General features: G+C 39.2%; 1 protein-coding gene across 8 annotated transcripts in view; it reads left to right on the top strand.

The window, feature by feature from the left end:
• map2 (microtubule-associated protein 2) overlaps positions 1–25,127 on the top strand; it is a 150,323-nt gene that overhangs the window by 37,887 nt on the left and 87,309 nt on the right. For 7 of the 8 annotated variants that reach the window (XM_084725347.1, XM_084725343.1, XM_084725340.1 and 4 more), the window contains exon 3: positions 8,395–8,447. The exons of the other annotated variant lie outside the window; for it this stretch is intronic. The gene's annotated coding sequence lies outside the window, so the exon portion shown is untranslated. The remainder of the gene's footprint in view (positions 1–8,394; positions 8,448–25,127) is intronic. 8 annotated transcript variants of the gene reach the window in all.

The raw sequence follows: 25,127 nt of genomic DNA, 5'->3' as shown, positions 1-25,127 counted from the left end.
TTTCATACAGTAGAGGTAATTTCTCTGACACAATGACCAGGTCCAGGGGTTAATCATGAGTATGCTTCGTGTGGAATCCGGCTTCTTTGTCAAACACCATTTGATCAGATTAAGAATAGTTCTTGTTAATAACAGCAGGGCAGGCAGGAAGCTTAGCAGGACAGCCCACTGAGGTCTCTCATGAGGTGTGAGTTCCCATCCATCAGGAGAAAACCGCAAAGGTTAAACAAGTTGGCATGTATACACGTGTGCTAACTGTTATATTTATTGACCTTTGCTGTTAGCTGTTGTGTCTCACAAAGAGCATGGAGGGTTGGACTGATACAAATCAACAGTGACGTCTTACAACGGCAAGACATTAAATTGAATTGACAAGCTTTTATACTAATTATTTGTTTCTTCCTCAGAGAAGCCTTTGGAAATAAGAAAATGCCATTCATTTTACTTGTTGGAACCACATCACAAAAAAAAGTAAAAGGTTACTGCAGTCAAGACTTTTTTAAATGATGATGGAAATTCAGACAGACACTGTGCGATAATGGTGCCAGACCTCAGGAACTGGTGTGTTCCTGAAAAACTTCCTTCATTTTGATCAGATAGAAAGTGGCACCAGTCTGATGTAGCTGTGAAACAAGTGCAGACACTGATTAAATGACTGTTGACCGTCTGATAAGTAATAACTAACATGCCAAACCATGCAGGACAATAGAACAAATCAGGGCTGGAACTACCGTTTATAGTACTTTCATGGTCAGTTATTCTGAAGTATTCATTATATTCTTGAGCAATAAGCTAATTATTCTACACAACACAGTAAAATAGTGAGTAGTGTTCAATTTATCATCATCGAGGACGAGGGGCTACTATGATACCAGAAATTTAGTAGTGAATTCCCATGATTCTCGATAGCTAATTCAATACCAACAAGAATTCTCTCAATCTTTTCCCTCCATATTTTAACAGTTAATTTTAGCATAGCAGTACTACACATCTGTAGGTCTATACTAGAGGGCGATATGTTAAAATTTTCCAAACGATCAAATGATATTGCACTAAAAATTGGCAAAAGAAATCCCAATTGGCAATGGATTCAGCCCATCATAGACGATATATTCATCCAATTACCCAACCCTAGTGTATACTGTATTTTTTAGCCTGGTGTTCAGCCGCACAGTGTAGAAAAAGTCCCCTGTTTCAAGATTTAACCTGTTTTGTCGTACTTTGGGCACCAGTCAGATGAGCTGATTGCTACTGTGCCCAGTGTCTCTGGAAGTTATTAATACTTACTCTGTCCGATGCTTTGTCACTTGAACCGCCTGTCGTAACACATGGTGTTTCCTTGTCAGTCGATCCGAATCCGCCCACACCGTAGGACAACTGGGTCGATCTGCGCGTCACTACTTTTTCTTTTAGACGAGTTGAAGCGGAGCTGTTGCTGCAGCTGCACATGCTGCTATCTTACACGTGTAATTGTTGTTTTTCAGTTCTGGTAAGCATTTCTGCCAGATTCTACCTATGAAATTCCAGTGAATCTTTCACACTCAATGTTTAATTTGTGTTTCATGTGACCCAAAGTATATTTTTGGCTCTTTTATGTGCTCCCCCCTGCTGGTCTTCCATGGCATTACTTCTAATCCGATTGTCCTTTCTCTTCGGGGGTACAAGATTCAGCCTAATCGGGCGAGTAGACAACATGTGTTCAGACTGAAAATAGCACTAGTCAGAAAAAGAAAAAAAAAACAAAACACGAGGGGTTGTGTTTGTGTGGGCATGTTGTCCCACTGAGAAGACAAGGCAGAAACTCCAGTTTGAAGACTTATCAGACACTGCAGAACATTTTTAAACTCCTTTCAGGCAGGATTTTATATTTCAGGGAAGTGATAATTAGCATATAATATCAATAATGTTCTCCTCAGTCTCGATGGCCACTAGTTGAACAGTTCTTAAAATTTGATTTGGTGTAGGGAGGAGTATTGTTAGGATTTTATTAGATATCAATACTGCTTATTGATATGATAATTACTGATACTCTTATTATAGCATATGACTCACCATAAGATGGTGCAAAAAATAAAGACATGACATGAAAAGATTGGAAAAGGTTCAACAGTTTTTTTTATTATGGCTTTTTTGAATTAACAAGTTAAATTGTTTCCTGAATTATTGTATTTATGTAACGTCACAAAACTAATAATAGCAGTATTAGTAGTACTGGTTGAGTACCGGTTCCTCTGGAAGTATCATGATACTGGAATTTCTAGCATCAGTACAATACCTTGAAAAATGTAAATGTTCGATACCATTTTCAATAGCATAGGGAAAAAGATGACACAACGTTTAGGGCATAAAATTTCAGATTTTTATTAAAAGATAAATTTAATAATGCTATAACATGACAATAAGAAGCCTGAACATTTTTTAAACTCTTTCACTTCAGATCATTGCTTTTAAAGTAACTAAATTATCTAATTAGCTAACCTTAGAAATTAAGCAAAGTTAGTAGTACTGTGTGTAACAATATCAACAGTATATGTGTTAATATATTTCTGATCATAGTCAGAGCGAGCGGGGCTATTTTTGTAGACGCTGTAGCAGTGTGTGTGTGTCAGCTTGCTGTCAGAGACAATAGGGAGCAGCTGGTATCAGTGCATTGATACGACAGAAAATGAGTACTGAAAGTATTTCAAATATTCCGATTTGATATGTATCAATAAATCAATGTTTTTGACACATTATTTCCCGGAGCCCTCAGTGCAATAACCCCGCTGCACCAATGAAGTGGTGTGATTAAAATGAATGTCTCTTGACAAACCGTATTAAAGTTTCAGCCTATTTGATACCATGCTATGCTCTGCTGCTTTGAATGAGGCCTTATGGTTGCAGTGCAGCCACTGGGAATCAATTATCTTCAAAAAAATCTGAGCACACTCTCTGAAAAAGCAGAACACGAGATGATCTGCTTCTAATTATATAAGGGACTGAGCTATTAAGTCTGCAGGAGTTGGAGTAAAAGACAACTGTGCATTTGAGAATGGTATGGGTATGTGTGTGTCTATCTATATATCTGTGTGTTTTAAGGGGGGTTTTGTGAGCATGTGTGCTTGTGGAGGTCTCGACTGAGTAAAGTAATGATGGCCGTAGCCATCGCTGGAAATCGTATTAGTTAATCGGTCCTCTGATGGATCTGCCCACTGAAAACTGGATCCTTTTACACAGGACAACAAACATTACCTCTGGCTTTTGTCTTCAGTGGCAAGGGGTACAATCAGAATTCATTCAGGGGACAAATGATGGGAACATGACACCCCTATGGACAAGCTAATTTTCGCCTGTTTTCTGGCAGAGGCAACAAAAGCTCACCAACTCCCAGCTTGTTTTGGCTCGGTTTGACTTGGTGCAGCTGGGATTTGCCCCTCCAACACAACAGCGCTACTTGCTTGAAGGTTTACTGATGACACGCTTGTCTTGAATCAAGTGACTGTGAAATTGTGGATGAATACTTTTCATTTCCTATGAATTCTTCACAGTAGAAATCAACAAATGTGTTTTCATCAGCAGTAACGACTCTTACGCAGCTGAAAGTGAACAGAAAACAGTCAAATAAAGCAGATACTGTACCTGAAAGTACAGACAGGGACGACAGAGAGAAGCTGAACGTTAAACCACAGAGATTCAGTTAGAAGCAGTTTTTGATATTGTGACAAATATATTGTGTAAAAAAAAAAAATGGCATTAAACCCCCAAACAAGCATTTTTAAGTAACTCACTATTTAGTATCTTTGCATTAAATCAGGTAATCTTTAAAGAAAACTGCTCCTTAGACCTTGAAGACCACCTTTACGTGTTTTGCATATTATAGCACGTTATGTATCAGCACTGTGCACCAGCCAGCAGGGATCTGTGAGCTGTGGCAGTGATAGTTACTACTATAGCAGAATCACACTTTTGTCTTGTTTAGAAAAGCTTATGCTGAAAGGTGTTGGACAGGAAGCTTGAAACAGACGGTGGGAGCTTTAGGAGGCCGGGTTTTATGCTGAATGCATTCAGCCAGTCAGTTCATGTGCCAAGAATATGAACACAGCTGTTGTTATATGTGTAGCGTATTTAGGGGCTTTGGACCAGAATTACAATTCAGAGACAGAAGACAGAATGTCTTGGCACAGTAGGGTCCAGTTCAGCCATGGGGGGGTGGCATCACCACGCATTGCAGGTGATGACATCCTTCTGTTGTTTATTTATTGGACATTGACCTCTGCTGTGCTGTGAACCAAGGATGAACATCAGTAATTGCATGTCTGAGGCCATGGTCCAAACACACGATTTCAGATAACCTGTTGTCAGCATCCAACAGTGGCTCATGAACAGTATTTTTTTTTTTTGTTTAGGAAGGAAGGGCAAGAGTTCAGTCCCTGGTTCCTGTCCACTTGTGTGTAATGGCTGCAATAATGAGGTCGCTATATGTTGGTTGTGTCCCTCATCACAAATTGTGTGTAATGACTTGAAGAATGAGATTCCAGCCATTCAAGATAAGGTTTGCTCAGAGATGAACGTCCTTGTTGTTCACAACGGAGAGATGATTTCAGTGAAAGGACCTTGGGAGGGCTGCGCCTCAGTTTTCAGAATGAGTCAGCAGTTTGGCTGAATATTCTTTTTTTTAATTAAATAGTCAGTGTCATTACTGATATTTTCCTCAATATACCTTACCTACAAAATCTGAGAAATATATTATACATGTTAGACTACAATTAAGGTGCCCCACACAAAACTCTTATACGGTGACAGATGCCAATGTTTTAGTTTCTGTTGTTATGATCTGTGATGAGACAACAACTCCTTTATAGTTCATTGTTCAGTTAGCTTGGCTCCTGACAGGTTGTATAAGTGATAGATAGATTAAATTAAATTGTCATAGGAGCAAAAGTACATGTGCTAAATAATAAATGTGAAGACAAAATACACAAAATAAATGAACACCGGGAGCTGCTACAACAGGCAGCTGCTGGCACGGTGCCATCTCTGTGTGTAGTCTGCTTTCCTACAGTAGCATTTAGCACTGGAACAGAAACTAGTTGTGCTGCCCTCCGTTTCCGTCACCCTTCTCTGTTTCCATCATAGTTTGCAGTTAAATGACCAGTGTGTAAGACTTATTGGCGGAATGAAATATAATGAAATGAAATGAAACATGATGTTGATAAGTGTGTTTTCATTAGCGTATAATCAACTGATGTTACACTTTGTAATTTATTGTATTCATAACACAAGGTTTGGGGTGGATTGACTGTTCAGTCCATGCATACGAACCATCAGGGACTTTAGGTAATTGCCACAGGCCCCAAGCTACCAAAGGGCCTATAAATCACCCCATAAGTGCCAACATAAAAAAAAATCAAACCAGTGTCTCTTTCCAAAAATCAAGACCCGTTTACTGAAGATAATCCACAGACTTTGTTGTGAGTAGTCTCTTTGTCTCTGCAGTAGAATCTACTGGAGCTACTTTCTGTCTATTAGACAGTTTTGGTCGATAACCACAAAGCTCTACAAATAGCACTACAGGCCAGGGAAAATACATATTTATGAATGTGTACTCTTGAAAAACAATACCCACCCCGACCAAGGCCTGTTCCCTCTGTTGCCGTCTGGCAAGAGATACAGAAGTGTTCACTGCTGGACCACCAGATTACAGAAAAGCTTCTTTCCTGAGACTGTGCGACTCCACACTCAACCATAAATAAAGGTTTAATTTTATGACTTGATGATTATGATTATTCAAAGATTGAAAAAGTGGGAGAGCAAGGGATCTTGAGGGCCCCATGTCTGTGTTTGTCTTAGGCCCCAAAATGACTAAAGATCTGGACCTCTGTCAGGAGTTTTGCAAAGCGCTGTTTTAGACCTTGGAACTGATGCAGGACCTCCTTGGTGCTGCACCAGTTCCAGGGTTTGGTTGAGTTTGGTGCCCGGCAAGAATGTCCTTGTGGTTAAAGGGTAGATTCAGATTATGTTAGAGGGCCCCGATGTCTCAGCCATCCTTGGAGCGTGACTGTCTTACCCTAACCCCCAGTATTAAGTAAGACAAGAAATCATTTTGCAGTCCATATTGATCAAAGGAAAGAACTGGGTATTGGAAATGTTTTCTGCTAGGTATCTGACATGAATGATTTATGTAGTCTATTACTAGTTCAGTGCCATTCACACCGACATGAACTCATTGCCCTCTTGCTGAGGTACCCCCCAGTGGCCTACAGTGTGTACACATGCAGTACGTTCAGACTCTGGCTGTTGGACTGAAGCCAATTAGTGTGTGTCTGCTGTTGTGTGCGACTGTGTGTCTGTTAAATGGAACTGCATGGTTGTTGTTTACCCTTTCATGAAGATTGCGACTGTGTGTGTTTGGAGGAGAAGAGAGGCAGAGATACCTCTGAGTCTTTGTGGCTGCTGTCGAATGAACGCTGCACGTGTGGCATTAACAAGCACACACACTGATAAGCTCTCCTTTTTTTTGCAGTCACTCCATCTCTTCCTCGCTTTCTCACACGTGCACTGTGCTGTTCCCAGCTGGGTGATAGCACAGGTCTCCCTTTAGATCCACAACTGATTGGACACCACTATCAGTCATACTCTCCCACCTCAGACACTTCTTACTACTTTCTCACCTCTGCTTCCACCTCTCCCTCTCCATCTGTCCCTTAGATATACTGGTGGCATGTGTGTGTGTGTGTGTGTGTGTGTGTGTGTGTGTGTGTGTGTGTGTGTTAGAAGTGGTAAGAGGGAAGAACGCACACCAATATTGGAATCATGCAGACCATGGAAAAACAGGTTGTGTTTTTTTTTTTATAAATAAAATCTAATAAATAACAGATAAAATAGTCTTCCTTTTTAACAATGAAATAAATTAATTGACATAATGATTTACATTTTTTTTTTAAATTAAATGTCATTTAATTTGTCTTTCCTGTATTTTCGTTTCGTTTCGTCACAATCATGTACAAACTGCACATAAGTACGTATGTACGTCATCCATGGTTACCAGAAGTTGCAAACTTAACTGTGATGGCAGATACTTAAAATGAGCAATCATGGTACTCGTCTTGTTGAAAGTGAAGGTTGACGACAAGTCCTAGTAGCTATTCAAGAAGCGCCAGTGAAGTGTCCACAGTACCCGCTAGCACCAGACAGTGCAAACAGTAAGGGGATATGATCTGACTTACCTCAGGAATAAACCTGCCTCCTGCAAGAACTGTAAGTTACTGTATTTTAACATCGCAGTACCAGTCGTGGTATTTGGAGGAGCTAATATGCTCTGAGGTTTTAAAGACCTTTTTCTGCAGTTTTACTGTGATGCTCGGGCTACTCCCTAATGTGTGTTACTTTTTAGATTGACAGCATGGATATTTCTTACTTAAAGGAGCAATATGTAGCGATTGTCCGTGGAAAAATGACTACTGCAGTCCAAATAGCAAGTTGGAGCCATAGACGTATATTAAATAAATTGAAATCCCATTTAATATATGATCTATGGTTGAAGTGAGTTGTTTCCCCTTGCCCCCTCCTCCACAGACTCGAGGAAGCTTAGGTAGGCTGCAGGAACACTGCTGGAGCTCTGCAGGAGTGCAGCACACACGCAATATAGTAAATTGATAAGCAACAGTGAGTCCTGCACTGAAAGCTGATCAACTCTTTATAACTGTAAATTATCTGTCAATGCAAAGCTCAGTCTGTTCCTCACTTTAACTGTTATAAGTATCTACTCTTTCTACAAGCTTATTAATGATTTCTTACAGCCCATAAACAGACACTAATTAATTCGATGAACATTCAGCATTAATAATGTGAAATTGGCATACAAAAGTTATTCCAGCTCAGAGTAGAAAGTTATTGTTGATTGATTATTGGTGTTTAATGTGTAGATGTGTCCATTAGCTATACTTTGCCACTGGCCTTCGACATATTTGTTGATTTATATCCCAGCTAATGTCGACTATATTTTGTCTGTCCATGTGTTGCATGAACTTGCGGCTGCTGCGTCAATTAAATGTAGACATAGGCTATGCGACATGGAGAGGTCACTGCCTGCCCAGGCGAAGATTTTACAGGACATTACAGGTTAAAGAAGACCAGGCATCTATATGGGAAGCAAACCAAAAGGCACCTCTGGCTTAGACTAGGTTCCTAAAAAAAAAAAAAAAAGGGAGCTCTCAAGGTGTGTGTGTGTGTGTGTGTGTGTGTGTGTGTGTGTGTGTGTGTGTGTGTGTGTGTGTGTGTGTGTTAACCACGGTGCCACCTGCCACTGCACTCCCAAAGTACTGGCAGCCAAATCTAATCTCTCTCCCTCTCTCTCTCTCTCTGTCTCCCCCTCACTACTGTTCTTCCCCCCCTTATCCACCCTCACCCTTTCAGGTCTCGGATGTTATCCCTTCCTCTGAGCGTCGGACAACATCCCATCTAGCCAGGTGAGTCTCTCAGCATCTCTCCCTCTCTTTGTGTTTTGTCAGCTCACCCTCTTGTCTCTTTCTCCCTTCCTCTTTCTCTGTCTCTTCACTGCTTATGGATGTGAGTGCTGCTGCTGCAAAGATGCTGCGTCACTGTGCCGCTTTCATATAGACACAGTTGTAATTTTCACTGTAGGACAGCAAAAACAGAAGCATTTCTCTTTTGTCCCACCTGTTTCTCTTTCTCTCTGTTACCTTGTCATACTGGGCAATGTGTGTTTGCATGTGTGTGTAACTGAATTCATGAATGTTTTTCATATGTTTTTATGAAACCTCAAAGAATCCAAACATATAGGGTAACACAGATTTCTATCTTACATTGGTTTACTCATTTTTGTTGAGTGTATATGTGTGAAAACAACAGGCTGTACTCATGATGTGTGTGTGTGTGTGCGTGTGCGCACGCGTGTGTATGTGTGTGCATGTCTAGACACTCCCAGACAGTCAATCTGTTTGGCAGTTTCACTTTCACATGGTTCAGGTATGCAGAGTGTATTAGCCTCACTAATTGAGACAGTAGATGTAGATTGACTCTGTCTGTCCAAATGAATTTCTGATGTCTATTTTAATCTCTGCCAAGTGGAAGAAGACAAGAAAAGCGAGAAGGATGGAATCACCAACTTCAGATCTTGCCCCTTGATTACTTTGGTTAAAGCAGCGCAGTCTGGCTGAGTTGTTCAATAATGGCTGTAAAGTATGAGTAGTTTACTGATATTACCTCGGCTGTTTGCGGCCTCAATAATCTTCAGATCCCTAGAGCTTTAACACTTGCAACCTGCACACAATTTGCACCCAAAATTGCACTCCTTATCTATAAAGTCAGTACATTAACATCAAAAATGTCTCACTTCAAAGGTGCAGTACACACCAAAATCAAAAATACATATTTTTCCTCTTAACTGTAGTGCAATTTATTCATCTAGTTTTGGTGCTAGTTGTCCAGTTTTGGAGTTATTTGCTGTAGAGGTATCATCAGCTACAACTGGTGGTAATGCCTCATAGCTGAACTGGATTCTACTGTGCCAAGATACTCTGTCTGCGAATATAACAAAACAGCAAAGATGAGGCACATTTGACTCTTTGGTAAGCCCTACCTGCTAACAGCAACTGTCCAATCATAGATTAGCAGCTATAACTAGGGTGCTGCAGGCCTGCGAGCTTTGTATTTATCCACATGTCGAAGCAGTGTGAATGGGGCTCTAAGAAGAGCTATACTGAGTGTCTCATGAGTTTGGACAGTGGATTCTTTTTTGTCGTCTTTCAAAAACATAAAACACATACACAACATAAAGATTCAGCATTATACCTACATGATTAGAGTTGTTCTTGGAGGTGACCACGATATGAAACTACCAGTATGGCACGCCATCAGTGTTGGACCTCAACGTCATTTGGTGTTCAGGCCTTTTATCACAAGACCCCCTGAGTCAAGGCAGACCCACCCCAGGTCAATCAGATCTGTGTCTGTGTCTCATGGTCGGCTTCTTAATGGTCACTTAGGGATCTCTTCTCTTCAGCCTCAGCCACGACATATAGAATGGATTCAAATTTGTCTTTAACTGCTTTAGCATGAGCTACGAATGTTAGCATGTCCGGCTAACTAACACTAGCTAGCGGGGGTTACAGTTCAGTATATTGTGATGAACTACTATAACTACAATACTATCCATATCTAATATATAGACCTATAAAAAGCAGAAAACAAAATATTTTATAAAAACAATACCGTCTGTCATCATCCGTCATGATGTTTCTCTATGGACATTGTCCTTTGCCAGTTTGACAAACATTGCCCACTCCTAGTTTAAACACAAAACAAAATGAACCACTGCCACAAATCTTTGCATATGTCACTATATCATGATACAGTTTTTGAGGATCAATAAAGTATCATGAAACATAACACTGTGATAAATTGTCTTTTAGCACCACAAGCCATCTAGTTCTGCAGCAACTCACACCAAAACAGCAGTACAAGCCAGAGGGAAACTTATTTTATGTCAGAAAGTAAGACAATCTTTTTTGGTCAGAAATGTTATATCAGCGTATTAATCTTAACCCTGACTGTGACTCCCTGTAATGTGAAAGGGCTCCTTGAACTGCTGAGAATCAAGACTTTGCAGCTCTCTGCAGGCCATTGTTGAGGTTTGCTGGTCTATATCCTTGATGGCCGTCATCATCATGTAAAACTATGAGCTCACACGAGTTCATTTTATTCTTTCTGTCCAGCATGAAATTATGGGGAGACAAATGCAAATGAATGTCTGATGAAGCTTTGAGCCAAAGAGAGTTACAAACATTGCTCTTGTGAGTGTTGGCCTGTTGGGTGTGTAAGTAAGGTTATGCTAATTACTGATGCATTCACACTTTATTTAATTAGACCTAGTGCCCTGTGTGTTGATGAAATTCATACAGTGTAATATATCGGGGCTTGTTGCCGTTAGGTTTGTCTTTTTGCTTTAAAATACTATTGAGCAAAACTTTTGACATCAGCATTGTATCAAATTACTTATTTATTTGACACAAATGCTAAAAGTTCCACTTAAAATCAACACTCAACAGCCCTGCAGGGAAGATATACTTTATGGGATTTTTTTCACTGAATTTTGGATCAGTGCAGAAAATAAGTTCTGTGCCGAACACAAGTTTATAATATTGATTTTGTTCAGCGAGATAATCTTCACAAATGAACAACACATTTATGATTTTTGAAGCAGAAATGCAATCGACTGAAGTCAAAAGCTAATGTTGGGCTATAACTGGACTACACCATGGTTGAGTGACTCAACATCAGCCCTGCAAAGTGACGTTTAGGCTAATGTCCCCGACAAGCTCTGTAGTCTCATTTAGCCACTTGTTAGCAATTGCCTGATTGCCTACATGAAAGTTTTAAAATTCACGAGTGGAGGATTTATGGACACATTTAAAAGAGAAATCTGTAATATATTTACTGTAATAAATCATAAAATTCCTTGCAGCTGCGGCGTCTTCCTTTTAAATTTCTATTCTGGGCTGAAATAACTGTTTTTGCAGACCCATTTCACGTCAATTATAAATGCTGAATGTTTGCAGAATGAGTAAGTGTCTGTTTATGAGTCATAAATTTTTTTAGAAAATTATTATTAGGAAATATGGAGGCTGGCAGACAGCGAGACAGGCAGTTACTTAACTCTAACTCCAGAGTGTGTAGTCTCAGATCAGTGGGCTTTTATTTTGAGGATAACAGGCTTAACTTTACATTGACAGACAACTGACAGTTATAAAGAGCTGATCAAGGGAGAACAGCTTGCTTCAATAATAGATTGTATATTTAATTAGGATTCAACTTATTTAATGAACAGTCTAAAGCTCCAACCTGCTATTTGGACTGCTGTACTCATTTTTGGATGCACAGTGGCTACATATTGCTCCTTTAATTTCATAAAACAAAACATGAAAATCTCCAGCTGCTTTAAAGTCTTTGAAAAGCTTCTTCTTTTTAAGTCAATAACTGTGTTGTAATGTTTTCTATACAACGATGAGTTCAGACCAAGTGATTTGATTGGACAAGAAGCATCTATGAATGCTGATATAGAGTACTGGGACCTTTAAACTACATGTGTCACTCCACTTTACAGGTATTCTAATAACCATTACATTCACTGACAGTGAGGCACCACAGACAGGATGAAAATGAGGGCTTATTACTGTGGGATCACTGTTACACACCTTTTAATCTGACCAAGTACACAGAGTAGGAGACTTGTTAATCAGGGAAAATACCTGCGCCTATGTGCATTTGCATCATGGCTACAAAATGATTTGCAAAAATATACTCTATAATGGCTTAAATAGATCAATTATAACAGTTTTCATGATCAGCAGATGGGTTTATTAGTAGTTTAGCTTCTTAAATAAACTAAAATAACATATCTGCCATTGTAAAATTTTGTGAGTGGTTTATTTAAATGAATGGTCTGTTTGGAAGTGGACGGAGAACCACCTTTTTAAGTGGTCTCGGTGCGGTTGTTTGGTCCGTTCCAGGCTGAATCTTAAAAAAATGAAACCTTGACATTCAATCTCTCAAGAAGTCTGAGCTGAATACAGTCTGGAGGCAGTTTTATGGATTCATCAGGACAACTAAAGTGGAGCGCTGTTGCGGTAACATGTAGACCTGCACAAAGTAGCTGGAAGGCTAACATTAGTGTGCAGGAAAATTTTTGTGTTGCTTGGAAACAGTCCAGTCCAGTGGCAGAGATATTTGTGTTGATGGAGCCAAAATATATTAGCAAATTTTAAAAAAATCATAATCTGTTGTCGCTTGTTGGTGTTAACTGATAAATGGTGCTCATAGAACTGTTGTATAAATGAACACGACTCCCTGTTGTGTGATGTTGTTTTATTAATTTTCTCTTTTGTAAAACTGATTTTCTAAAAATAGTACTGAAAAAACGTATATTTCAGGAACCGGTATCGAGGTATCAAGTAAAAAAAAGGAAAAATGGCTTGAGAGTTTCTTGGGAGGGTAAGGGAAATATAGAGGCCTAAAACACACACACACACACACACACACACTGGCTGATGCACAACAATGTTGTCGATATAAAAAAAGAGTCCTATGCAAAAACTGAAAGGACTCCCTGCTCTAAGCAGCTTCCTCATCACTGCCACCACATCAATAAAGTTACACTCATATTTAATTTGATCTTCAGATGGTCCTAACTGACTACAGGTGACGGTGTTCACTGCAGTTTTTCATATGGATGACTCTTAAATATTCATAACTCTACAATAAATATCGATCATTCAGCTTCTTTTGTACTCTTTAGTGCCCCCAACAGCTCTTTTGCTCTTGCTCCCTCCCCTTTAAACACTCACGCTGACATTCGGTATGGCTGAGCAGGGCAGTCTTTGTCAGTTTTTAACAACCACATGTACATCCAAACACAATGAAAGTATCTGATGTGAAAACATGTAAGCCTTCCCTCCGTCTCTCTCTCCCCTGCCGTCTCCATGAAGAAAAACATTAGTGGCATTTCCCAGCAGGTCTGTTTGACCTTCTGCTGTTTGTTTAGCCTCTCTTTTTTCCTTTTGTCCTCACCAGCTCCATCACACTGGAGGCTGAACCAGAAAGGCAGGCGATCCTGTCCGGGGTACATGTCACTTTATTTATATCATAAAACATTTATCTAATTCCTGTGTCAGGTGTTGGCGCCATTAAAAAATGACAAGACACTGCAAATGCAGCACTTACAACATACATTAATTCTGATGAATTTCAAACATCACAATATTTGTCCTGTTATTATAGACGCAACCGGTAGACCATTTTGCAAAAATAATAAGGTAACTAACTGTAAGCCAAAAAATTAGACACCTTAACCCCAGACTGACTCAGGCTTAAGACCCATGTTACCAAGGTACTTTATTCAAGGTACTTTGTCATACCAGCTCACCTTTACAGTTTATGGTACGAAATTGGTACTCAGGTCCGGGATTGAGCCATAAATAATTAAAAACAAAGTATTTAAAGAGCGAGCAAGTATTTAGAGAGCACAAGTTTAAGAGCTGATCAGTAGCACCCAACGACAAAAAAGAGGGAAACATGGCTCGTAATTTGTGGTTTTCTAACATTGTTATGGAGAGAGCAATGATTTTTTTGTCTTGCACCATATTTTTTATATGTTTTTGAACATCTGTGATGTTCGTTTACTGTCACAGCATTTTTTCCATATCAGATTTTTCTTTTGTATTGTTACACTGAACTTTCCGAGTAAAATGTCCTTGTAACTGAGCAGTTGGGTGCAGTCACTCAGTCAGTCATTTTTTTTTTTTAAGTTTTAAAAAAAGGTCTTAATTTGCCCAGAATTCAATTTGCCATACTCCTACTAATATAGTCAAGAACTTAACTGCTTTGTGTGACGGATGAATTTAGATGTCTATCTTAGTCAGTGTCTATCTTTGTGAAACCCAGGAGTGGGTTCACCACAAAAAAGGGCAGCTTAAGTTGTTTTTTTTTTTTTTCTTAACAAATGACCTCGTGACCAGAGACGAAACAGCATGAACATTTCATATCATGATTATAATGACCAAAATGTTTGCAGCTATCAGTATTATTGGATTGTTAAAATGTGCTGAACATTTCAAGAAAGTTCTGATACTCACACTGAAATCATTTCACCAAGTTTTAAAAAACTTGAAATTCCCTTCACTAACTTGGAATCATGTCTTTTGCGATGTCATCTGCGCCTCCATCTGGGAGACTGTTGTTGACTTTGGATGATGCTGGACAGCATTCACTGCGAGTTCTTCTAAGTCTGGTAATTAAAGATGATTAAAACTTAAAACAGTAATACTATTAATCAGGAATTTTACTGTTGTCTTTTGTGAAACTGATAATTGTTTCATCCCTACTTCAGACCATGCAAATAATGTCAGACACATGATGCTTTTATGGCATCTTTCAAATCATTCTGATGGTAGTAGCTTGTAGAAAAAAGTAAATAAATAAAAATCCAGTGAAAACTGATGAACTGCAGTCTCTGGCCTTTCGTTTCATGTGCTGGTGAATGAACAGAGATTTTATGTGTGAAGCTGATGGGAAGATTAAGTATTAAGTAAAGTGCCCTAAACTTATTCCCACACACCAAACTCTTCACCAGTATCACCAGTAGTAGTAGTAGTGGTGGTATTCATATTGACAGGTTAGCTAGCTAACTGGATTTCTGGGTAGCCAACGATAGTGGTTGTTTTGTGTAGCTGATGTTACTTGTCTGTCCGTGTAGGTAACGTTAATGCTTGTTCTGTGTTGCTAACGTTAGTGGTGTTTCTCTGTATTGCCAGTCTTGGCGATTGTTCTGTGTAACTAACATTAGTGGTTGTTCTGTACAGCTAATGTTAGCTGTTGGTCTGCATAGCTAACGGTAGCAGTGGGTGTGTGTAGGTAAACTTAGCAGTGCTTATGTAACTAATGTTAGCAGTTGGTCTTTACTTTCCTGTTAATGTTTCTTTAAATTAGATGTTGATTTCTTGAATATTGACAGTATTGTCATAGGTGAAGGCAAAACAGTCACTGTACTATGATGTCATTCCTCTTTTCTTATTTAATGAGTTTCCCACCAGCAAAGCAAAATGTATCTGTAATCTGAGTACATCTTTTTCTCTAACTGTACAGTTACCCTTTTTTTTTTGGTATCCTGATCACATAATCCCGTTACGTGACCATAACATAACAATAAGTTGTTCAGTGGCAGTTGCTGTAGACAGAGGGAGAGACAGAGTGTTTTAGTAATGTCAGCCACTGCAGCAGTGATGTAATGGCCCAGACTCCCCCCACTCCTCAGGCTAGACTTTCATTTTCTTCCCTTCTCTCTCTCTCTTCTTGACCACCTCTGCATCTTGTTTCATCTCTTTGTCTCATGGTCTTTTTTTATCTCACACAAATCTACCTGACCATCACCCACTGTCCACTGCTCTCTTTGTAGTCAGGGTGGTCATATATATTGACGACCATCATTATGAAATATACGCATGAAATCATGTTTAGTCTGTGTATAGTATTTGCAGAGACACATCTTTGTCTCAATCAAGAGCTTTTTTATGTATTACAGCATTAGAAACAAAAATAATAAAAGGGTGCAATATGTTCTCCATTTTTATTTATACCTGAATGCCATGGAAAAGTTTTGTTTTTTTTTATGCTCAGTGCTCAAAAAAGCTCAGCTTCTTGTAGACTGAGGCTGGCATTCAGAGAGCTCCACCCTCCACATAGCAGAGCGAGTCAGTCACTTTTTTTTTCTCACCCCCCTATAGGGAACTGGTTTACGAACATGTCACCTTTTTCACCTCTTATGGGTTTGCACGATTGCAGTATCCAACTCAGAGACAAATGGGCTAAAAGCAACTCATGAACTGCACAAATTCTGTACCCGCATTGTCTCTGGATAAATTGAAAGATGTTTTAATCAGATAAAAAATCTTCACTTACTGTAGAAGGGGGGTGCAACAGTCAACAAAAGGCCTAGCAGGTTAGAAATTTTTTGCCTTCTATGACAGATTCCATGATGTGTTTGATCGTTGGCCAGTAGGAGCACAGATCGCTCCTCCATGCAAAATGAAACAAAAGAGAAATGATGTTGGTGCTGTGACATACAGGAAAGATCATTGTCACTTTTTCTGTCTTTTGTAGGCAAGACATCCCCCGTCATCGTTTGCTTATATTGTGTCACTTCCTAGCACTTTTCTTCCTGTTAACATCACGCACGTTGCAAAAGACAGAAGGCAGTGATTGGACAGGGAGCAATTTGTCCAGTGGCCATCATGTCTCTCGGCCAAGACACGGCAAGAACTATAGAACCATATATTTAGAACTATATAATCACCTAATGTGACACAGTGACCATCCAAACAGACCAAAAATGTTGCATCTCTCTCTCTATTTTAAAGGGTTCTCCAAAAACAAATGTCTTGAGTTTTAATACTTTTGCACAAGATACTGAATAGTATCAAAAAAAGCCCAGAAATATTCTTGTTCTTGGTTTAATCAGGATACACTTAAGTCAAACTCTCTCCTATTTAGTACATACATGCATTCATTGACAGTAATTACTAGAACTTAAAGAGGGGCAATAATTTGAGAACTTTTCACCTCCACTTCCGTTTCCTCTATAATATTCACATTCTACTTTAAAAGACTAGTTCATGAACAATAGCTCAAATTACAGTGAGAAAATGTATGGATCAAATAAAAGTGCTTCGAATTGTAGACGGTCATTACTGGACGGAAATGTTGAAATATCTTATAATTGTACTGTATTGTCCAAGTGTGATTAACAAAATTAATAAAATGATGACATTGAATAGTGCTTTACCATGAATAGACGCAGCAGTTCACACTGACAATACCTGCAATCACTGTATAATAGTGATTTAATTAATTGCATAAGTTACACAGGATTTCAGAAACTATAAACTCAGGGTTCCCATGCAGTACGGAAAAGTGTGGAATTTTTTAGTCATTTCTTGGTCTAGATAAAAATGGAAAAAAGAAATGAGGGTGTGGAATTTGTGTTTCCAGACTACAGCCCCTAAATTGATCATACAAGCAGAGCGTGTTTCATGGCGTTTGGAGCAGACAGCCGGGGCAGCCAAGATGATTGTCATTGTGAGAGCTTGATGTCGTCGAAAGCATGGCAAGAAGTATGATGTAAAACTGAACGTACACTCCTACACTGGCTGTACGTCACAGCCTGAAACACAGCTCTGCCCCTAAACTGTACCAAATCATCCACATCCAAATTAATTTGCAAATCAGTTTGAAAGAAAATGCAGCAACGTCTTTGAACTGCATGTATGCCCTGCATAGCATCACAAATAAATAACAAATATTAAACTTGTCTGAACATTTATGAGTTATGAGATGAGGGAGTTGTTCAAAGGGTAAACAGGGTATCTTTTCTGCATAACGAAACTTGTCTGAGTCCAGGCCTTCAAATCCACCCACTCCACCAAGTCTAAATGGAGTTTAATGAGTTGACAATTCTGTCTCTTATCAGGCAGTAAGGAAACCAAACCTTTATGGTTGCATTCATCTTCATTTCCAAATATTACAAATGGTCTGCATGAGGTGGCAAATATTTGCATCTTTCCCATAAAGCTCACTTACTGCATTTTAATGAAAACAGTGAATTACTTGTGTGTCTTATTGTGACAATGCCTGACACTGGAAGTATTATGATTAGAGCTTAAATATGCACTGGCATTCACACACACACACACACACACACACACACACACACACACACACACAGATCCATCCATTTTCGATAGATCATGGCGGCATGCAGTAATTTTTAGGGAGAGCAGGTTAATGAGGAGAGAGGATGATGAATGAGAGGCTAATAGAGAAGAATAATCACTTTGCTCAGCTTAAACTCGGGGAAAAATCTGTTGAATAGCATAGATTTTTCATTTTAGGTATCACTTACGTTTTTGTATTACTTTATGCAGGCTGTTACATGGACAAGGTACCGAATAGCTTAAAATGAATGGGTGGATTAGTGTCTGTTGAACTACAAGTTTCACACATGTAGTAATTACTTTCTTTTTCATTTTCAAGAGCACTTTTTGATCCCTCGATGATCTCACTGCATGAGAAAATGACTGAGCATGATGTTTTTGTATCTCTTCCAAAACTGTGTGTTGTTATTTGCCCTAAAGGGAAAATTCAGCACTTTTCATGTACATGTACTAGTCAGTGTTGATGGTAAATGTAGTCATTTGAAGCAATAAACTCCTCACTGCTGCTATACCGACCAAGAAAACTGAGTTATCCTGTTTGCAGAGCTCAGCACCAGTGCCTACATGTACCAGGATGCACTGCAGGCCAGCTTCTGGTGCACATGCCCATATTGTTGTGTTACCACCACCATAGCATATAGTCAGTACACTGTTGACCAGAACATGGTAAAAATGCTCATCTAATGCGCCCCCTGGCTGCCATGAGAGGGAGACTACAAATCCAAGCTGAAATAGCCTGTAGTTCTTCCTTATATCTAGTGACATCATTGGATGCAGGAAGAACATATATTTTGCAGCACTAGAACTCAGGACTGGACATCCACATGAAAAGCGCCAAATTTCCCTTTAAAAGCAATGTGGTCTAAATCCTTACTCCATATCTGCACATTAGAGGGGAAGTTGTTTTGATAGTACATTCTGTGAAGTCCTCCAACAACAAAATATGTTGTTTATTCATGCCCACTATAATGACAAATCCACTGTGTCATACACTGGAAGTGTTTTCTGATCTGATGCACCAGTCAGCAGAGTGACATCATTTGTCTGTGTCTCCTGAAACTGTCACAAATCACTGTTGTAAATCCATTTTACAACGTGGCAAAGTTATATTTAAGGTTTTTGGATGTGAATATTTTCTGGTTTCACTCTTGGGAGACACTGATCAACATTTTTCTCCATGTTCTGGCATGTTATGGACCCAAACAACTAATCGATTGAGAGAGAGAGTGAATGATCGACAGATTAATCAACAATTCAGTTACAACATGCCGCTGCCTCCATTGGCTGAGCATCTCTGCAGACGTGCAGGTGTTCATTCAGACATCATGGCAGAAGGCTCGCAGCCAGAGTTAGCTAAATTAGCTTATGAGACGGAAAAGAGACACAGAATGTTCCTCCCTTCGTGGAAAGAAATATATCCGTGGGTGGAGTATGATGCCACTGACAAACAGGATCCTCAACAGCGCATTAATGACAAATAATGAACATAAACGATATTGTTCATGTTCAATAGGGGTAAGAGGAAGTTAAAAAAAAAAACTTTTCTGGTCCTACCCCCTCTGTTCTTTACAATGTCTTTATCTCTTTTATCCTTTCTTTGTTGGCTATAATATAGCTAATAAATGCTGCTCTCTGAAGAAAGAAGTGTTGTGTAGTGTTTTATACAGTCAACAGGCAATGTATTTTAGTTATAAATAAGTTGTGAGTAAAAGTATGCACCACACAGCCAGAAGAAGAACCTCCTAGGCAGGGAAAGTAGGAATTTAGATGGCGCAGGTGGATTTGAGAGGTACTTGCCCTGCAGGGCAAGTAGGAAAAAACCTTGATGTCGGACCCTGTAGTAGCTTTCAGCCAAATACCACTCTCTCTCTCGCTCAACCCATTCGGTAATTTTACCTCGCAGAACACAGAAGTTTCTGGTCTTCCGCTGCCTTGATTTGTTAGCTTGTTTGTGTTTGTATGACCTTAGTGACTCCCAACTAACTTTTTTAAAACACTGAAGACTCTTGATAAGTACCTCATACCACCCCACTTAAATAATCTGAAATACAGAGTTTTATTGCGGCATCATCCAGGGAGAGGTAAAGGCCTTAGCTTGCAGGGCACACACTCATTAAAAATTAAAGCTTTACATAACCATATGATTCAGAATCAAACCTTCTAGGAACTCATTTTAAAGCATTACTGAATAATCCAAAGCTTGCTACTTATTTTGTTGAAAGGCCTTGAGGAATCAGCACATATTTTAACTCCTGACACCCGTCCAGTCACATTGCAAATACATGAGCTCTTTGCATTTTCTCAGCAGGGAAAAGCTCGGCCATTTGAAACACACAAACATGCACAGGCGCACACATCACCCCCTGCAGACTGCATTAAATATGGGCTGACAGGTGGCTGCTGGATGTGCAGTCCCAGGAGACAGAACAAAGCACTTTCAGTGTGTGTGAGTTGTGTTTGTATGTTCGTGTGTGTGTGAGTGTTTGTGTCTTGGAGGTACAGGGTTGCAAATGTGCAGAAAATACTTTCACACTGGGGGAGGAGAGGATAGCTTGAAAAGATGTGTGTGTGTTCTTATAGATACATTATATATGTGAGGTAGTTGTCAAATACATCACATCTGCTGTGACTGGGGTAACTGGGGTGTGGCCAGATGTTAAACATGTTGAAAAAGACCCTGAAGATGTTCATAGAATCTATGCACGATACCCATATGAAGGCTACATACTCGAGGTTTGTCTGGTGATAACAAACCTTCTAGAGTCATAAAACTGTCTAAGATCTAATTAAATGAATGCAAACTATGCAACACATGCTGCCTCTTGCGGACAACCAAAAGCATAAATGGACCAGGGTTGTCACAATACCAGACATTTAGTAGTCAATACCAGTACCAGTGAATTTCCACGATTCTCAAGGGTTTGTCCCCAACCCATCCCACGCATCAGGTGCACATGTTGCTATCTTACCTGCGTAGTTTCTTCTTCCTTTGGCATTTAATGTCAGACTAGAGCACTTGTAAGCGTTAATGCTATCCCTTGGTTTAGATGAGTAAAATAATCTGGTATCGCTTTGCCGGGTAGCAGTAGGTCTGGAAAGTGAAGGTTAGAGTTATGCAGTGGTGGAGGAAGTATTCAGATCCTTTACTTGAAGATCCGGTGTGCAAGATTTATGGGGGTTTGCAGAATATCTTCAGAGGGCCCTGGTCCTCTTTGATGGAGTCTGCCATGTTGCACTGCCCTGTGTCTACAGTAGCCTAGAATGAACAAACCAAACACTGGCTCTAGGTACAGCCTTTGTAAGTTTCGCGGCCACCATAGATTCTCCTCAACTTGTTCTTGTTTCAATGTGTCACATACCAACAATTTGGCTCCACTCTTTGGCGTCACATACTGAAGCAGAAGGTACTCTTGTGCACCTTTATCAGATGCTGCCAGAGAGTCTCTTTTAACACATGGTTAAACTGGATTATTTTTGAGAAAAAGGTGGCTATCCTTTGCCCTGGACAAAGAGTTAACCCTGGGATAATTTATCCCCCTTTTCACACACACAGTCCTGGCCAAGGGTTAAGCTAAGCCCATGGTTAAACCATTCACATTGAACTTCAACTAGCTCTGGGTTAATTGTCCATTGGTAGAGCAAGACTACTTTGTTGATCTTTAAGTTGCATGTCACACTGGTTGCCCCGGCTTTAGTTCATTCAGCAAGATCTAAGCTAAGCCCACTTTGGAGTGTGCCAGGACTGTGCCAGTGTGAATGCGTTCTTAGTCTGGGGCTAACAGTTCCCTGAGCCCCAGGCTAATATATCTCTTAGCCTGGGCTAAGCACAAAATATACTAAAATAAAATAAAATATATGCCTATAATATCTCAAATGTGATTTTTGTTGTTATCATCTTTGCACACTAAAACTTATGCTGTAACACAAAGAAAGGAAGAACTGAATTATTATAATCATGAAGTCTTAGAAAGTTAAACCTGAATATAATCCCCCATATTTACAGATATATTTTTGTCCAAGTGAACCCTGACAGAATTCCTTTTCTGCTCCATATATCTGCAATGATTCAACGTTGATCTGTTTTCTGGTTGATGGTTGACCACCCGGAAACTCCTCATACAGATCTTCTCTAGATGATTGGTGCTAACGTGAAAAGGACAACCCTGGTGGTCTAAACACATGGTATAATTTAGAGCCACAATGCCTCACAAAGGCTGTAATGACATTGTGGACAAATTGGTGAGTGCGGCTGCCAGAGACCGGCCATGGCTCCAGAGCTCCACCAGACCTGCCTCTGCCTTCTGTCTGCTGCTGTGTCACCACAGTTCAAATCTGTATCTAGTAAAGGTTTTTCTTACTCATTTTTTTTCTCTTTCTATTAATTATGAGTCATTTCGCTTCAAGGCATTTCATTTGCATTTTTATTGGAAACTCTTGACCATACATAATTGAAGTTACACGGGTTGATGTAGGCCAGTGTGGTACATCTCACAATGAGCCTTAACGCAGCCTCTTTATACAGTTTTGTTAGCAATTTTCTGTCCTCACACTAATCACTGGATGATTCATTTTTATGACTCTTTCATGCCACATGTGTTTATAGTCCTATAAAAATGATGCACTGATTTTTCCCTAGCACAACTTTTCCTCCTCCTTTTCCTCCACTTAAAGAGACAGTTCACCCCCAAATCAAAAATACAGATTTTTCGTAGTTCGTAGTTGTTTCGTAGAGTTGCAGAGTTTTGGAGCTATGATCCACAGAGATGTCTGCCCTCTCTCAAATATTATAGAACTAAATGGCACTCCACTTCTGGTGCTCAAATCGCCAAAAACACATTTGAAGAATTCAAAAGCAATTCCTCTTTTTCATTTAATATATTATTTATTATTACTGCTGTACACTAGAAGATTAAAATTAATATTACAGATGCTAAAATCAGTTGGAATTAAATTGGCCTGACTCAGTTAAAAAAGGTTTACAGCAGGTTCCTGTTCTGCAGCACATAAATGACAAAATCACAACATAAAACAGAAACAATCAACAGAAACAGCAGAACAAACATTCAGATGTAAGACTTAAATGAAGTGGGTAGACATTATGAGTTACAACTGTGTCCTTCCATCAAATAATGTTTATATGCCTGTTTGAAATGTGTCACAGATGTTATTGTTGTGATGTAATTTGGGATCTCATTCCAACTTTCCAGATTTGTTCCTGTCTTGTCTTTCTAGTAGAAAGAAAGTAGTACTGGTTTTTCAAATATTTATTTGGTGCTTTGAGCCTTACAAGCATTTAGTCTCATTATATTTGAGAGATATCTGTGGCCGATACCTCCAAGACTCTGCAGCTAACACCAAAAAAAATCTACATAGCAACAAAAAAAATTGCATTTTTTTATTTTGGGGTGAACTGTCCCTTTAAAAGTGAGCTTCTGTAAAGAGACAGGGTGGTGAATGCACCGTAGAGTACCATAAAGTATCATAATAAGGTGAAGAGATGTGCTTTGTGCCTGAGGTTGGTTGTCTTCTGGTGTAACACACACACACACACACACTGTGTGGGAACCAAAGTGCATATTTACAGAGAACATACAGGTCTGTCCAAGGTCCTCGTGTGATGTATGACTCACTTATGACCCTCAGCTGTTGTCAAACTGAGGAAGAGAACAAAAAAGTGTGTTCTGCTTTTGTAAACATCATTTCTTTCTAAGCTCTGAGGCTTTGGCTCTCTATGCCACAGGTTGTCTCAATTCAAGCACTGTGTTCCTCTTCTCTCTGTTAAGTAAGAGGTTAAGATGGTTCCTGATAATAGAGAAAACTGATGTTTGAACTGATTTTTGCATTAAAGGACCAGCGTGTAAGATTTGGTACTACCTAGTGATGAGATTGCAGATCTCTCACAAAAAACTCACAAAAATTGTAAAGGCTGTACCTTAAAAAAAAAATAAATAAAAATAATAATAATATTTTTTCATACAGCACCTTGCATAACATAGAATACTGCTCAAAGTGTGAGACAAAAAAAATCAGTACTCAAATAAAACAGGTTAAGAAAAACTGACAGGAGACACAAGGAGTTAAAATATAACAAAATAGAAACAAGTAAATTATGATTTTAAAAAATCTGTTTCCTAAGCTATAAAACCATAATATAATTTTAACAAATGTAAAATTATGTAAGTTTATTAAAGTTAATTTTGGGCTGTTTCTTAAAACTATTGACAGAAGTTGCTTGTTTTATATGTGGTGGGAGTTTGTTCCAAATCTTTTGTCCATAAGAACCAAAAGCCGCTTCATGATATTGTTTTTAAGTCATTTAAAGTAATTTAAAGACCTGAGGAAACGTTTTGGAACATACTCAGTTATGCGGTCAGAAAGATATGAAGGTGATAAACCATTTATTGCTTTAAAAACAAGTAAAATAATTTAAAAATCAATCCTCAGTATGTCAGTATGTTCTCCTCTTTTTGTTTTCTTGCAGCTGCATTTTGAACAAGTTGCAGTCTGTCAGCGATCTGTTTGGTTAATCCAGTATCAACTAATCTAAGTGAAAAAAAAACAAAGGCATGAGTCAGCTTTTTACAATCTTCAAAAGGGCTGTACTACAAAGGAAGTTCAACACAGTGAGGCTTTCTTTGCATGAGCTGGCAAAACCTAAAACCCCAATCAGAGATAACGGGGATCACGACGATAACTTGCTTTGTTAACCCAGGCTTTCCTCCTCAGACTGTGTGCATGCTCTCATAAAAAGGGGCGTTTGTTACATCATTTGACTCCTTTTCCACACAAAGTGAAGCGATTACGACTCCGAATCACCAAATGGAGGTTCCCGTGACAGCGTGATGCCTACACTTTGTGCTGCTA

The sequence above is a fragment of the Lutjanus erythropterus genome, chromosome 8 (assembly GCF_056507025.1).
Source record: "Lutjanus erythropterus isolate fLutEry1 chromosome 8, fLutEry1.hap2, whole genome shotgun sequence".
Lineage (NCBI taxonomy): Eukaryota > Metazoa > Chordata > Actinopteri > Lutjaniformes > Lutjanidae > Lutjanus > Lutjanus erythropterus.
The sequence above is the reverse complement of the archived record's forward strand: the minus strand, read 5'-3'. Positions and strand labels throughout refer to the sequence as shown.